This window comes from Bos taurus, chromosome Y, assembly GCF_002263795.3.
Source record: "Bos taurus isolate L1 Dominette 01449 registration number 42190680 breed Hereford chromosome Y, ARS-UCD2.0, whole genome shotgun sequence".
Classification (NCBI taxonomy): Eukaryota; Metazoa; Chordata; class Mammalia; order Artiodactyla; family Bovidae; genus Bos; species Bos taurus.
Window position 1 is genome coordinate 788979 of NC_082638.1, and position 14334 is coordinate 803312.

General features: G+C 50.3%; 1 protein-coding gene across 4 annotated transcripts in view; it reads right to left on the reverse strand.

Moving 5' to 3' along the window:
- LOC132344462 (P2Y purinoceptor 8) overlaps positions 1-14334 on the reverse strand; it is a 48365-nt gene that overhangs the window by 18923 nt on the left and 15108 nt on the right. The window contains exons 1-2 of one of the 4 annotated variants that reach the window (XM_059884050.1): positions 9119-11555; positions 4020-4361 (exon numbers count right to left, since the gene is read on the reverse strand). The exons of 1 other annotated variant lie outside the window; for it this stretch is intronic. The gene's annotated coding sequence lies outside the window, so the exon portion shown is untranslated. Of the gene's footprint in view, positions 1-4019; positions 4362-9118; positions 11556-14334 lie in introns of those variants that run through there. 2 more of the 4 variants (XM_059884049.1, XM_059884048.1) reach the window with 2 other exon arrangements.

The following is a 14334-nucleotide window of genomic DNA, read 5'->3' on the forward strand; positions in this document are numbered from 1 at the left end:
GATTCTTTTCCCATATAGGTTATTAAGATTCTTTTTAAGGTTCTTTCAGCATATACGTTATTACAGAATATTGAGTAGAGTTCCCTGTGCTGTACAGCAGGTCTTTCTTGACTGTCTGTCTATATAGCGCTCTGTATTTGTCTGTCCCAATCTCCCGACTGATGCCTCTCCGTCCTCACAAGTTTTAGTATTTTTCCTATTCTGAATGGTTTATGTTCGTATTCACGGAAGAATTTCAGTCGCTAGAAAGGAAAGAAAAGACTATAGTACTGCACATGCATATTTATAATTAATATATGTATTTGCCTTGATTACAAATATGATCACAACCTCAGAAATTTGCAGCTGCTTTTTAACCAGTTTTATAAGAGTATATAGTTGATGTACAATGTCGGACTAGCCCTCAGGTACACAGCAAAGTGAATCAGCTACACATGGACACGTACCTCCCCTCTTTTTCAGATTCTTTTTTTCGCTTAGGCCGTTATCGAGTATTGGGTAGAGTTCTCTGTGTTATACAGTAGAGTGACATTAGGTATCTCCTTTACATACAGTCGTGCGTATTTGCAAACCACACAGTCCTGTTCGGGTCTTGAACTGGCCACACCGGAACTCTGCTTTGCTCTCTGTGTGCTGTGCTGATGACCCTGAATCACATCACTTTTTCTGGCCTGTGTGCTGCCAGCAGTTCTCTGTACACAATGAGCAACTTTTACGTCTGTTGGTGGCGTCTGATAGATGCACTCGCATTTTGCATCTTTAAAGATGTGTTTCATATGGATCATTTTGTCAAGTGGAGCATTTTTTTTAAAGTGGTTTGCTTTATGGAATTTGCTCCAATACTCCCTCTGTTTTATGTCTTGGCTTTTTGGCCAAAAGGCATGTGGGAATTTAGCTCCCTGACCAGGAATTGAACCTACTCCCCCTGCACTGGGAGGCAAAGTCTTAACCTCTGAACCACCAGGGAAGTCTCAATATTTTGTATCTTTCAGTTCAGTTCAGTTCAGTCACTCAGTCGTGTCTGACTCTCTTCGACCCCATGGACTGCAGCACGCCAGGCCTCCCTGTCCATCACCAACTCCTGGAGTTTGCTCAGACTCATGTCCATCGAGTCGGTGATGCCATCCAATCATCTCATCCCCTTTTTATCTTTATCATTATCTTTAGGTTACAAAATCTTGCCACGATGTCATGTATATTTCATACCTAGCTCAGGAGTATCTTCTCTAACCAGTATCTAAAGTTTTTCCTCCTTTTTTTTTTTTTTAAGTTCCTTCTACTTTTACAATTTTTCTTATTTGGAAAAGAAATAAAACAGCTGCTCCATGAGGAAGGTGGGATGTCAGTTCCCCAACCAGGGATGGAACCCGCTCGCCCTGCCATGGAAGCACATGGTCTCACACACTGGGCCTGCGGGGGAGTCTGACATTTTATGGTCTCACACACTGGGCCTGCGGGGGAGTCCGACATTTTGCTAGTTTTCTGTTGCCCAGGCCATGCTGTAACTGTGCCATCACCCACAGGGACAGTCACCACACCTGCCCTTGACAGAGGCTCCGTGTCCGCTGAGCAATTGCAAGATGGGATCTGAGAGAACACGCTGGAAGGAAAATGTCAAACTCTCGGGAAGCAGGGGTATCTGAGACATCCGCAAGTTCGCTCTCCCATCTGAACTCTGCTGTCTTCCCAGATGGGGCTGTCATCCTTGCCTGAAGGGGCCTATGTGGGGGCACTGGAGACATCCCTGCAATTCTAACACCTTTTATGAGACGCGGATACTGACCAAGTGATTTTAGACTCTATGTGCATGTGCTAAGTCCCTTCAGTGGTGTCCGACTCTTTGCGACCCCGTGGACAGCAGCCCACTGGGCTCCTCTGTCCATGGGATTCTCCAGGCAAGAAGACTGGAGTGGGTTGCCGTTCCCCTCTCCAGGGGATCTTCCGGACCCAGGGACTGAACCTCGGTCTCCTGCATTGCAGGCAGATTCTTTACCATCTGAGCCACCAGGGAAGCCCTTAGCGAGAGGCAAAAAGTCCAGAATAGCCAACACACAACTTAAGGAGAAGGAGAAAATGGGCTCATTGACACCACCTGACTTCAAGACTTATTACAGTAATAAGCTGTAGTAATTACAGTAGTAATTACAGTCATCAAGATGGTGGGGTGGGAGGGAAGCGAGGTAGGGAAATTCAGAGGGAGGGGAATACGAGGCACAAGCTCTCATCTATAAAATAAGCTACAAGGATATTATGTATAAAATAGATTAACTAATGAGAAACCCTGAGGAGGGGATGGCAACCCACCCCAGTGTTCCTGCCTGGAGAATCCCATGGACAGAGGAGCCTGGAGGGCTACAGTCCATGGGGTCGCAGAGAGTCAGACACGACCGAGCAGCTAACACTTTCATAGCTGATTCAGTTTGCCGTTCAGCAGAGAAACTAACACCATATTGTAAAGCCACTAGGCTCCAGTGAGAAATCGATCCCGAATATTCATTGGAAGGACTGACGCTGAAGCTGAAAAACACCAATCCTTTGGCCACCTGATGCGAAGAACTGACTCACTGGGAAAAACCCTGATGCTGGGAAAGATTGAAGGCCGGAGGAGAAGGGGGCAACAGAGGATGAGATGGTTGGATGGCATTACGGACTCAATGGACATGAGTTTGAGCAAAGTCTGGGAGCTGGTGATGGACAGGCAGGCCTGGCGTGCTGCAGTCCACGGGGTCGAAAAGAGTGGGACACGACTGAGCGACTGAACTGAAGAAATAATTTTACAAGTGTTGGGGAAAATACAAAAAAAAAAAGCTACAAACACATATTGTACACCACAGTTAATACAGCCAATATTTTACGATAGCTGTCAAGGGAGTATTGTCTTTAAAAACTGTGAATCACTAGATTGTACAGCTGTAACTTAAACACTATTTTACACCAACCATAGTGAAGTGGAAAAAAAAAAGAATCATGACCTTTTAGGAATATTTTTGGTAAAAATGTTTTTTTAAGACAGTGCGGCATTGGTGATACGATAGAGAAATGGATCAATGCAACAGAACAGGGCCTACAGAGGCAGACACTCTCCATGAGCTTAACTGATCTGTGACCAAAAAGCATTATAATGGAGCAAAGAAAAAAAAAAGGCAAAAACGAGCAAAGATCTTTGACAAAAAGGAGCGAAGACAGTCCCTTTAAAAAACGATATTGGAGCAACTCATCCATATGCAGGAAAGAAAAAGAATCTAGACACAGACCTCACTCCCTTCGTAGTAATGAACTCAAAACGGATCACAGTCCAGATGTGAACAGAAAACAGTAAGACTTCTATACAATAATGCTGAAGAAAAACCCAGATTACCCTGTGTGTGGTGATGCCTTTTTTCTTGGCTTGGCCGAAACCGTCACTAGGATTTCTCTAACATCTTAGACACAGCCCCAGAAGCACAATCCATGAAAGAAATCACAGATAAGCTGGACTTTGTCAAAATTAAAAATATGTGCCCTGCCAACAACTCTGGCCATAAAATAAGACAAGCCATAGACTGGGGGGAAATAGTTGCAAAAGACGTATCTGGGGGAGAAAAAAAAAAAAAGACCAGAATCCACAATATGTAAAGAGCTCTTAAAATATCACTAGGAAAATAAACAACCCAAGTGAAAAAGGGGTGGCCAAAGACCCAAGAGCTTCATCGAAGAAGTTGTCCAGACAGCAAAGAGGCGCAGGAAAAGAAGCTACAGGTCGTAAGCCCGTCAGGGAATTGTAAAGTAACACCCCACTGAGGACAAGCTGCCACCTGATGGGTATCAGAATGACTGAGCTCTGAAAACACAGACATCCACCGCCCGCCGGCGAGGAAACGGGAACTCTACTCCACGCCGGGCGTGGGCGCTTGCAAGATATCTTCCACGGCCCTCCGGCCACTCTGAGGCCAGAACCACACTCTAAGTGGGACCTGATGACCTCCAGAGTCCACGTTCTCCAGGGTCCCTCCCCTGTCTCTGTCACCCCGGGACGTTACCTCTGGTGTGGCGTCCCCTCAGGGACTCTGCTCTGCAGGTGGAGCGGTGGAGACGGGGTGGCTGATGGAGACTGCACCGGGCGGCCGTCCCTCTGTGCTCTGAGTGGAGCTCTCGGATCGCGGGACGGCTGAGCACACAGGCAAGCGCAGGGCTCTTATCTCTGTCCCCCGTTTACATGTCCCACAGTTGCACAATCGGGGCGCAGAGAATCACAGATCATTTGCATGCCCACACGTGTGTGATTTCCATCTGTCTTCTCCACGACCCAGCCTAGGGTTCTCAGACTCCCGTGTGTTTCTCTCTGCTCTCCAGACTTCGCCAAACGAGCCAGAGTCCACTTTCTACCCAAAGGGGGAAGAAAAAAAAAAAAAAAAAACCTCTGCTATTCTTTTGCATGACAATGTTTTGTTCTTTAATTTTTTTTTTTCCATTGGCAAGCTGCACTCCTCAGCCGTCGGGTCTGAATCACACCTGCAAATTTAGCCTCTGTCTCTAAGGCAGGAAGCCACTCAAAGTTGATGCATTAATTAAGCATTAATTAACGTGAAGCGCCACTGTGTAAAGAAAAAAAAAGAGAGAGAGAGCTGGCCTGGGCTAGGGGGGTTGGGCGGCGGACCTGCCGGGAAATAGGACTTTGCAGGTTGCACCTATTGTGAGAGTCACAAGGGCTTGCTTCGTGGGTGAACCAGAACGCCAGCTGTGTGAAGAAGTGGGAGAGATTTGCTTAGCAGATCAGTAGACAGAGAAAGTCAGAGAGACGAAGAGATAGAGGCAGCGATATATAGATAGTTCTGCCCACCCTTGATTCCCCAGTGTATGCGTGCTATGTCGCTTCATTTGCGTCCTACTCTTTGCGACCCTATGGGCACCTCTGTCTACGGGATTTCCCCCAGCAGGAATACTGGAGTGGCTTGCCATGCCCTCCTCCAGGGGATCTTCCTGACCCACGGATAGAACCTGTGTCTTCTGCCTTGCAGGCAGATTCTTTACCACCTGAGCCACCAGGGAAGCCCTGGCAACATGGAAAAGCTCGCTCGCATGCCACTGAACACAGACCCAGTTGCGCGTCTTGGCGATTTCTCAGGAGGTGCTTGGCGTTCCCCCAGAAAAAGATATTTTAAGCGAAGGTGCCACAGTGAGCCCTCTTGGGCACTAGTCTGTATTAGACATAAAACTCCACAGACACGTCTCCTGCCTGGATCCCCCCAGACCCCTGCAAGCTCAGCTGGAGAAGGTCAGAGACGAGGGTCTCCCAGGCTGGGCAGACCACACACCACAACCTATGGGGAAAACCTGGTGAATCTGACCTGGCCCGGAGGAAGGGTCTCCAAAGAGCCCGTCCCCCGGAGAGGGTCCAGATGACCTGGGGGGAGGGGAGCGCAGAAGGACATTTCATGGCTTGCCAACTTAATTCTGGTTTTCATCTGGAGCCTGGGAAAGACACGGCGCTTCGCTGAGAGTTAGCTGATGGTCTGACCATCAGCCTGTATCTGGGTTACGAGCGAAACGAATACAGATGTTTGGAGATACACGGTCAGACACTGACCACCCGCCCCCCAGTCGGTAAGAGTCAGGTCTGGAAATGAGTAAATGCGAAATGGGCAGAGTTTGGAAGCTGTTTAATGAGGAAGAGGAGATGTCAGTGGACTTCCATAGGAAGTCTCGTTTGCCACCAACCTCAGAGGGAGCTGCAGGGCCAGAGGGCTGCAATATGAGGTCAGAAAACGGCTAATTCTCCTGGGAAACAAAGCTACGATAAACCTAGACAGTCTATTAAAAAGCAGAGACATCACTTTGCTGACAAAGGTCTGTCTACTCAAAGCTATGGTTTTTCATGTACGGATGTGAGAGTTGGTTGGACCGTAAGGAAGGTTGAGCGCCGAAGAATGGATGCTTTTGAACTGTGGTGTTGGAGAAGACTCTTGAGAGTGCCTTGGACTGCAAGGAGATCCAACCAGTCCATCCTAAAGGAGATCAGCCCTAAATATTCACTGGAAGGACTGATGGTGAAGCTGAAACTCCAATACTTTGGATGCCTGATTTGAAGAACTGACTCATTGGAAAAGACCACGATGCTGGGAAAGATTGGGGACAGGAGGAGAAGGGGACGACAGAGGATGAGATGGTTGGATGACATCACCGCCTCGATGGACATGAGTTTGAACAACCTCTGGGAGATGGTGATGGACAGGGAGGCCTGGCGTGCTGCAGCCCATGGGGTCGCAAAGAGTCAGACATGACTGAGCAAGTGAGTGACGGTTCCACAATGGGTGGGAGGAGGGGCTGCCCACATGCCTGGGCTTTTCTGCGGGGCCAGAAAGGAAGCAGAGACGAACCAATAAAGAGGTGTGGAAGGCTGGGCTCTGGTTTATAGTAGAAAGTGCCAACTGGTGACTGTGGCTTCCCAGTGCCCACAGAGAGAGTGGAAACTTGCCAGTATTGGTCAGTCTCCTGGGGCTGCCAGAACCCAACACTGGGGGGTTAAAACCACAGACATCCATCCTCCCCGAGTCCTAGGGACCAGACTTCTGAGCTCAAGGGGTCCCAGGGCTGAGCTCCATCCAGAGGCTCCAGGGGAGGGTCCTTCCCGCCTCTTCCAGCTTCTGGGGGCTTCCAGGCTACAGCGTCGGAGAAGGCAATGGCACCCCACTCCAGTACTCTTGCCTGGAAAATCCCATGGATGGAGGAGCCTGGTAGGCTGCAGTCCACGGGGTCGCTAAGAGTCGGACACGACTGAGTGACTTCACTTTCACTTTGCACTCTCATGCATTGGAGAAGGAAATGGCAACCCAGTCCAGTGTTCTTGCCGGGAGAATCCCATGGACCGAGGAGCCTGGCGGAGCTGCAGTCCACGGGGTCCAAGAATCAGACACGACTGAGCGACTTACACACACACATGTATTGCTTACTTTGAAGGGTTAACTGCATATGATGCAAATGCTGGCTTCGTTTTGAAAAAAAGCCTCGTGAACACCAGGGGAAACGTAAGGCTGGGTCTGGGGTGCTTTGCTGTATCTCACTGACCTGCTGCCCCGCGAACTCCCTGGCTCCCTGTTCACCCCTCATTTGGAGACCGTCCCTCCCTTGATTCCATCGTCCGCACCCCTTCGGTCAGTGCCGGGTGTCTCGAGCTGACCGCCCACCCACGTGTCTGGGTCTGCGGTCCCCGAGGCTCCTTGAATGCCCGCCAGGACTTGAACAGAAGGAAGAGATGGCCTGGGCATCCTCACTGTTCACACGAAGCATGTTCCCAGATGCCTCCGTGGACCAGGAGAGCTGGCCGGTGGCTACGGTTCTCATTCCCTTCTTTGCGAAGGTCACAGACGACTCCTTCCTGACCCTGCGTCCCAGAGGGAAGAGCATGAAGGGTCGGGCCCCGGTTCCTGGAGCCCTCGGGCCACATCGTCTGGTGTTTAGGGGGCATCGTCCTATGGGTGTGCGTGCTAAGTCACTTCAGTCGTGTCCGACTCCTTGCCTCCCTGTGGACTGCAGCCAGCCACGCACCTCTGTCCACGGGGCTCTCTGGGGACCCTGAGGTGCAGAGGGGTGAAGGGCCTGGTGTGGGACATGGTCAGCTCTGTGCTGAGTTCAGAGCCTGACACGAGGGTGTTCCTGGTAATGACGGAAGGCAGGGAGGGAGCCGGTGAGAGGTCGAGGGATGCTGGATGCTCTCTGTGATCTCACAGGCAGAGGGCAGAGGAACGCACGGGGAGCAACAGATGGAGGGACGCTGGGGATGGGGACCGGCCCCGGGGCTGGGGCTCTGGACAAGCTACTCAGCCATCACCTCGTGTCTCCTGCTGAATGGGACCTGCTGTCCAGGCCCTTAGTGTCCCCTGAGGTGACCTGGCATCCAGGCCCCTCGTGTCCCCTGAGGTGACCTGGCGTCCAGGCCCCTTGTGTCCCCTGAGGTGACCTGATGTCCAGGCCCCTCGTGTCCCCTGCCCTGACCTGGCATCCAGGCCCCTGTGTGCCCTGCACTGAGCTCCTGTCCAGGCCCCTCGTGTCCCCTGCCCTGACCTGGCGTCCAGGCCCCTTGTGTCCCCTGCCCTGACCTGGCGTCCAGGCCCCTCGTGTCCCCTGAAGTGACCTGGCGTCCAGGCCCCTCATGTCCCCTGCCCTGACTTGGCGTCCAGGCCCCTCGTGTCCCCTGCACTGACCTGGCGTCCAAGCCCCTCATGTCCCCTGCACTGACCTGTATCCAGTCCCTTGGTGTCCCCCTGCTCAGAGAATACAGGAACGGACAGGGCATAAATGATGACTTCAGCCCCTGGATCAAGCCATTCCTGAAGCTGCCCCGACATTTCTGATGGCCCAGCTAGTCGGTTTCTGCATTGACCTCTGCTTCTCATGAGCCAAGTTTCTATCGTTTCCCACCAAAACTGTTATGACTCATCCACCAGGAGCCAGTGTGCCCCGCCCTTCCAGTGGGAAGACAGAAGTCCACAGAGCCCTCATCTCCTCCTTTGACCAAGGCTTGGACACCACGGTAGCCATGTGCCCTCAGCCATGGGCACCCACCTTCTCCCCTCCCTGCCTCTGGATCTTAGGCAGATTTCTCAACTCAGAGCCACTGTTTCCATCTCAGCCAGGCATGACAACAAGAGCACCTTAGGGTGTGGAAGGATGGGGGACGTTTCCCCGTACGCCTTAGGCATCATTAGAGCCCCCATCTCATAACCCGTTCACATCCTTTGTCCTCTCTCCGCAAACCCCATGAGTAACCCTTATGGCTCTGGGGTGCCTGCGTTACACTCACACAGTCTTGAGAAGAGCTGATGTGATGTGAGCCCTCTCGGCACAAAATCGGTTGTGCCTGAGTCTTTGCGACCCCATGGCCCGTAGCCCACCAGGCAAGAATACTGGAATGGGTTGCCATGCCCTCCTCCAGGGCATATTCCCGACCCAGGGATCGCCCCAGCGTCTCTTATATCTCCTGCGTTGGCAGCCGGGTTCTTTACCAGTAGCGCCCCCTGGGAACCCCATTAACAAACATTGTTAAAATGGACACTTTGTGTCCCCAAGCCTCCCGGGGCCTCCGTGGGGGACACTGTCCCCTTCGTGGTCCCCCCGCCCCATCCCGGGTCCCGTGACTCACGTGGCTGCAAGGAGGGTGGCCGTCCTAGGTGAGCAGACTTGAGCCGGGCGGTGGGGAGACCCTCCCGGCCCCCTTCAGAGGGGGAAAGCCCAGATCACAGATGCCAGATCACAGACGCCAGATCACAGAAATGGGGCCGAAGGACAGCTTTCCTGCGTCTTCTGGGGACCCTACCGCCCGTCCGCCCACCAGCCCTTCAACCGACAGGGTCCGCAACCTTCTGGGGACACAGTGGGCCTCCTTTTAACGGTAATCTGTCAGCTGAACGCTTTAATTAAATGCGCAAACGTTACGAAACTCTGCCCGGGGGCAGAACCCTCCGCGATGGAAAAGCTTCCTCTTTTTCACGGTGGGGTCCCTGCAGGGGGACAGGGTAGGGGGGGAGCCGGTGGCACTGGATCAGGTCACCAGAGGGGATTTTACGCATTTTCATAGTACCTCTTTTAAAAACAAGGGTAAAACAAAGTAAGTCTCACCGAAACAGATTCAGGAATCACTTCCTAAAACTTGCTAGTTGATGATGAGAAACTGTAGTAACTTGAAATGAGGTTTCGTTGGAATATATTTAATATTAGTTTGTTTTGGAAAAGCTGCTAATTAGGAACTATTTAGGAAATCATACGAAGAAAGCTGAGTGCCAAAGAATTGATGCTTTTGAACTGTGGTGTTGGAGAAGACTCTTGAGAGTCCCTTGGACTGCAAGGAGATCCAACCAGTTCATTCTGAAGGAGATCAGTCCTGGGTGTTCATTGGAAGGACTGATGCTGAAGCTGAAACTCCAATCCTTTGGCTACTTGATGCGAAGAACTGACTCATTTGAAAAGACCCTGATTCTGGGAGGGATTGGGGGCAGGAGGAGAAGAGGAGGACAGAGGATGAGATGGTTGGATGGCATCACCGACTCGATGGACATGGGTTTGGATGGACTCTGGCAGTTGGTGATGGACAGGGAGGCCTGGCGTGCTGCAGTTCATGGGGTCACAAAGAGTCGGATGCAATGTAGCGACTGAACGATGACAACAACATAGATCCAGACCTGGGATGGCTAGATCATACGGTAGCTCTATTTTTAATTGTTTGAGGAATAGATTTACACAGAGTGAGGGCCATCTGTACCGTGGAATATTATACAACCGTGAAAAAGGAAGGACACTGTGACACAGGCAGCAACAGAGAGGAACCCTCAGGACGTGATGCCCAGTGAGAGAAACTCACAAAAACACGGATCCTGTGTGATCACACTCACAGGCGGTCCGACCTGCCTGAGCCATTGTGCCCACTGAGAACGGTTTTGTATTACGCACTAAGAAATCTGTTCTTAAACATCGCACTTAAAAACAAAATAAAGTGAGATAAAGTAACACGAAAAATATTTTCAATAAGGTAAAATATGCATTTGGTGTTGTTGTTAAGTAGCTGAAGTGAAAGAAAGCAAAAGTGTTAGTCGCTCGCTCGTGTCTGACTCTTTGTGACCCCGTGGACGGTAGCCCTCCAGGCTCCTCTCTCCATGGGATTTCCAGGCAAGAATACTGGAGTGGGGTGCCATGGCCTCCTCCAGGGGATCTTCCTGACCCACGGATCAAATGCATGTCTCCTGCACTGGCAGGCATATTCTTTACCACTGAGCCACCAGGAAAGCCAAGAGGGGGAATAAATCAGGAGTTTGGGATTAGCAGACGGACGCAGTGGCAACCCACTCCAGTACTCTTGCCTGGAAAATCTCATGGACGGAGGAGCCTGGTAGGCTGCAGTCCATGAGGTTGCTAAGAGTCGGACACGACTGAGCGACTTCACTTTCACTTTTCACTTGCATGCATTGGAGAAGGAAATGGCAACCCACTCCAGTGTTCTTGCCTGGAGAATCCCAGGGACTGGGGAGCCTGGTGGGCTGCGGTCTGTGGGGTCGCACAGAGTCAGACACGACCGAAGCGACTTAGCAGCAGCAGCAGCCACCACATATAAAGCAGATAAACACTGAGTTCCTGCCCAAGGAATTACATTCAGTGTCTTGTAATAATGTGTAATGTAAAAGAATCTGAAGCAAAATCAAATCACATAAGATAAAAAAAATCATCAAGCTAAAATATAAAAAAGCTTCTTAGATTGGGTAGAGGGGAAAAAAGAAAATTTCTACACTGATTCTGGTGTGAGCTTTTGGTGTCCTATGCAGAGCATGGAGACTCCACGTGGCTACCTAACCCATCTCGTTGGGGCTGCCCTGGGCTGGGAGATGACCACGGGTAGCCCAGGTCGCCTGCAGTCACCTCAGGGTCCTTCTAAGTGGTGCAGAGGCAAGACTGTTAGGTGCTTGGTCGTGTCTGACTCTTTGTGACCCCATGGTCTGCAGCACTCCAGGCTTCCGTGTCCATGACCAACTGCCGGAGTTTACTCAATGGAGTCGGTGATGCCATCCAACCATCTCATCCTCTGTCGTCCCCTTCTGCTCCTGCCACAACCAGAGATGAAATCCACGTCCCGTGTGTGGGGAAAGTCCAAGAAAATCCAAGGCAGGGACTTTTCTAACCTTGACCTTCTCCGGTGACCACAGAACAGCGTGCCAGGGTGTGAGACCATCCCCGGGTGTCCGGGCCTGGGCCCAGCTCTGTCTGTGTCGGGAGATGACTCCCAACAAGCACGAAGTGTCAGGCCTGTGAGCCATCGGCACCGTGACTGGCCGGGACCTGCAGGGTTTCCCGTGTCTCTGAGTTTCTGTCCGTCTTTCGCTTCCGGACTTGGGAAAACAAATCGCTTTCCAGGTGTGCGGTGGGTGGAAAGAGACCCCCAGGAGCACGCTGAGAACAGAGTGGATTTCTTTATGCTCCTGCGGACACATCCCAGGCCCCCTCCCCAGCCCGCCCCGTCCCTCTGCCTCTGCGAAGATGAGTTTGACGGATGCCTGTGGTTTTAAGCTCCCTTCCCTCCTCCCTGACCCAGTTCATGGTCCTTTGTAGCAGCCCGCAGGGGACACGAGCAATGATAACTTTCTCTGTGCACGACAAAAGACTTTCAAGGTTGACAGCTAACACGTTAAGTTTCAAAGGAGGCATGTGCTTTCCCGACACGCCGTGAACCACACGCCATTTAAAGGTACAACTGCTGGTTGACCTTTGTGAGGGTTTTCAGGGCGGGCTAACTCTTTCTGGTGAAATACGCTCCATGATTCATCGAAACAGCCCGTGGAGAAGCTGTATGTATAAAGACTGCGGAGGGATGTCCCCGGTGTCCAGCGGTTCAGACCTCGCCTTCCGAGGTGATACAGGTTCCATCCCCCGGCCTGGGAGCTCGGATCCCACGTGACTTTCGGCCAAAAAAACCCAAAACATTAAAACAAACGCAAGACTGGAACAAATTCAATAAAGCTTTTAAAAATGGTCCATAAAAAAAAAAAACTTTCAAAAAACGACGGGAAAAATGTCGCAATGTTCCTGTCCTTTTTCCTTTAAATCTTTTTCTTAAAGTTCACTTTACTGCTTGCTCTCTGCGAACTTGTCTTTCATTTTGATCATTTTTGCAGAGTCTACATTTAACGTCGTCCAAATCTACCTTGGCACATTTTTTTATCACCTCGTCCAACTCAAGACGACAAAAAACAGGTGTTAGCATCGACACGTCGAGATGGTTTTTACTTCCTGTAGCAGCACAGGGCCGACGTGCTAAAAGCTTTCCTCCGAGTGAGTGGTCCTCGGGTGAAAACTGATCAGAGCAGCATAAATATATCGAGCAGCCCTCATACACAGTAGTTTTGTTGCTGTTCAGTCGCCCAGTCGTGTCTGACTCTTTGCGACCCCGTGGACCACAGCACGCCAGGCCTCCCTGTCCATCACCAACTCCCGGACTTCACTCAAACTCACGTCCATCGAGTCGGTGATGCCATCCAGCCATCTCATCCTCTGTCGTCCCCTTCTCCTCCTGCCCCCGATCCCTCCCAGCACCAGAGTCTTTTCCAGTGAGTCAGCTCTTCGCACGAGGTGGCCAAAACATTGGAACTTCAGCTTCAACATCAGTCCTTCCAGAGAATATTCAGGGTTGATGTCCTTTGTTTAAAACAATGTATTGGATGTTATTTATTCCCTGGAGGAGGTGAATCCCGGTACAGATCTTCCAGTGCATTTAATGAAAAGGAAGATTTGCACAGCTAAAGGTTTATAAAACCCTGTACCTGGCTTCCCAGGAGACTCAGTGGTAAAGAACCCATGTGCCAATGCAGGAGACACAAGAGACCTGGGTTCCATCCCTGGGTTGGGAAGATCCCCTGGAGGAGGAAATGGCAACCCACTCCAATATTCTTGCCTGGAGAATCCCATGGACAGAGGAGCCTGGCAGGCTACAGTCCACAGGGTCACGAAAGAGTCGGACACGACTGAGTCACACACACACACATACACACATATGCAGCTCGTATGTCAGTTAAGTTTCTATTAATTTCTTTATTATTTATTATTATATTATTTATATTATTATCCTTATTATTTATTCTTTATTTACTTATTTTTTGAAGTATACTTGATTTACAATGTTGTGTTAATTTCTGTTGTGCAACAAAGTGACTCATTGATACACATGGATACATTCTTGTTCATATGCTTTTCCACTGTGGTTTATGACAGGGTATTGAATATAGTCCCCACGCTATAGAGTAGGACATTGTTAATGACCCATCATGTACATAACGGTTTGTATCTGCTCAGCTCAAACAAGAATACTGGAGTGCATTGCCATTTCCTGCTTCACTGTTCATTCCTATGGCATTGTAACTGCGTGTTGAAATGTTAAAAACATTAAAATGAGGAAGCGTGACTTTGCGGGCATTTTTCACAAGGAAATCTGAGTCGTAGGGGGCTTCCCTGGCAGCTCAGATGGTAAATATGATGCTACATCTATTCCGTCCCCACGAAAAGACTCAAGGACACCACCCCTCTTGTGCTAAGTGAAATGATTCAGAGAAAGACAAATACATTATTTTTGTATGTATGTAGAACTTAAAAAAATAATATGAATGAGTTTACAAAACAGTCAAGACATGGAAGCAACCTAAATGTTCATTGACACAGGAGTAGTTGCAGAGTGCTACACATTCAGAGTGGAATATTACTCAGCCATGAAAAAGAATGAAATTATGCCATTGGCAGCACCATGGGCAGACTTAGAGATTGTCACGGGTTTCCCTGATGGCTCAGTCAGTAAAGAACCCGCCTGCCCATGCAGGAGACGGGGGT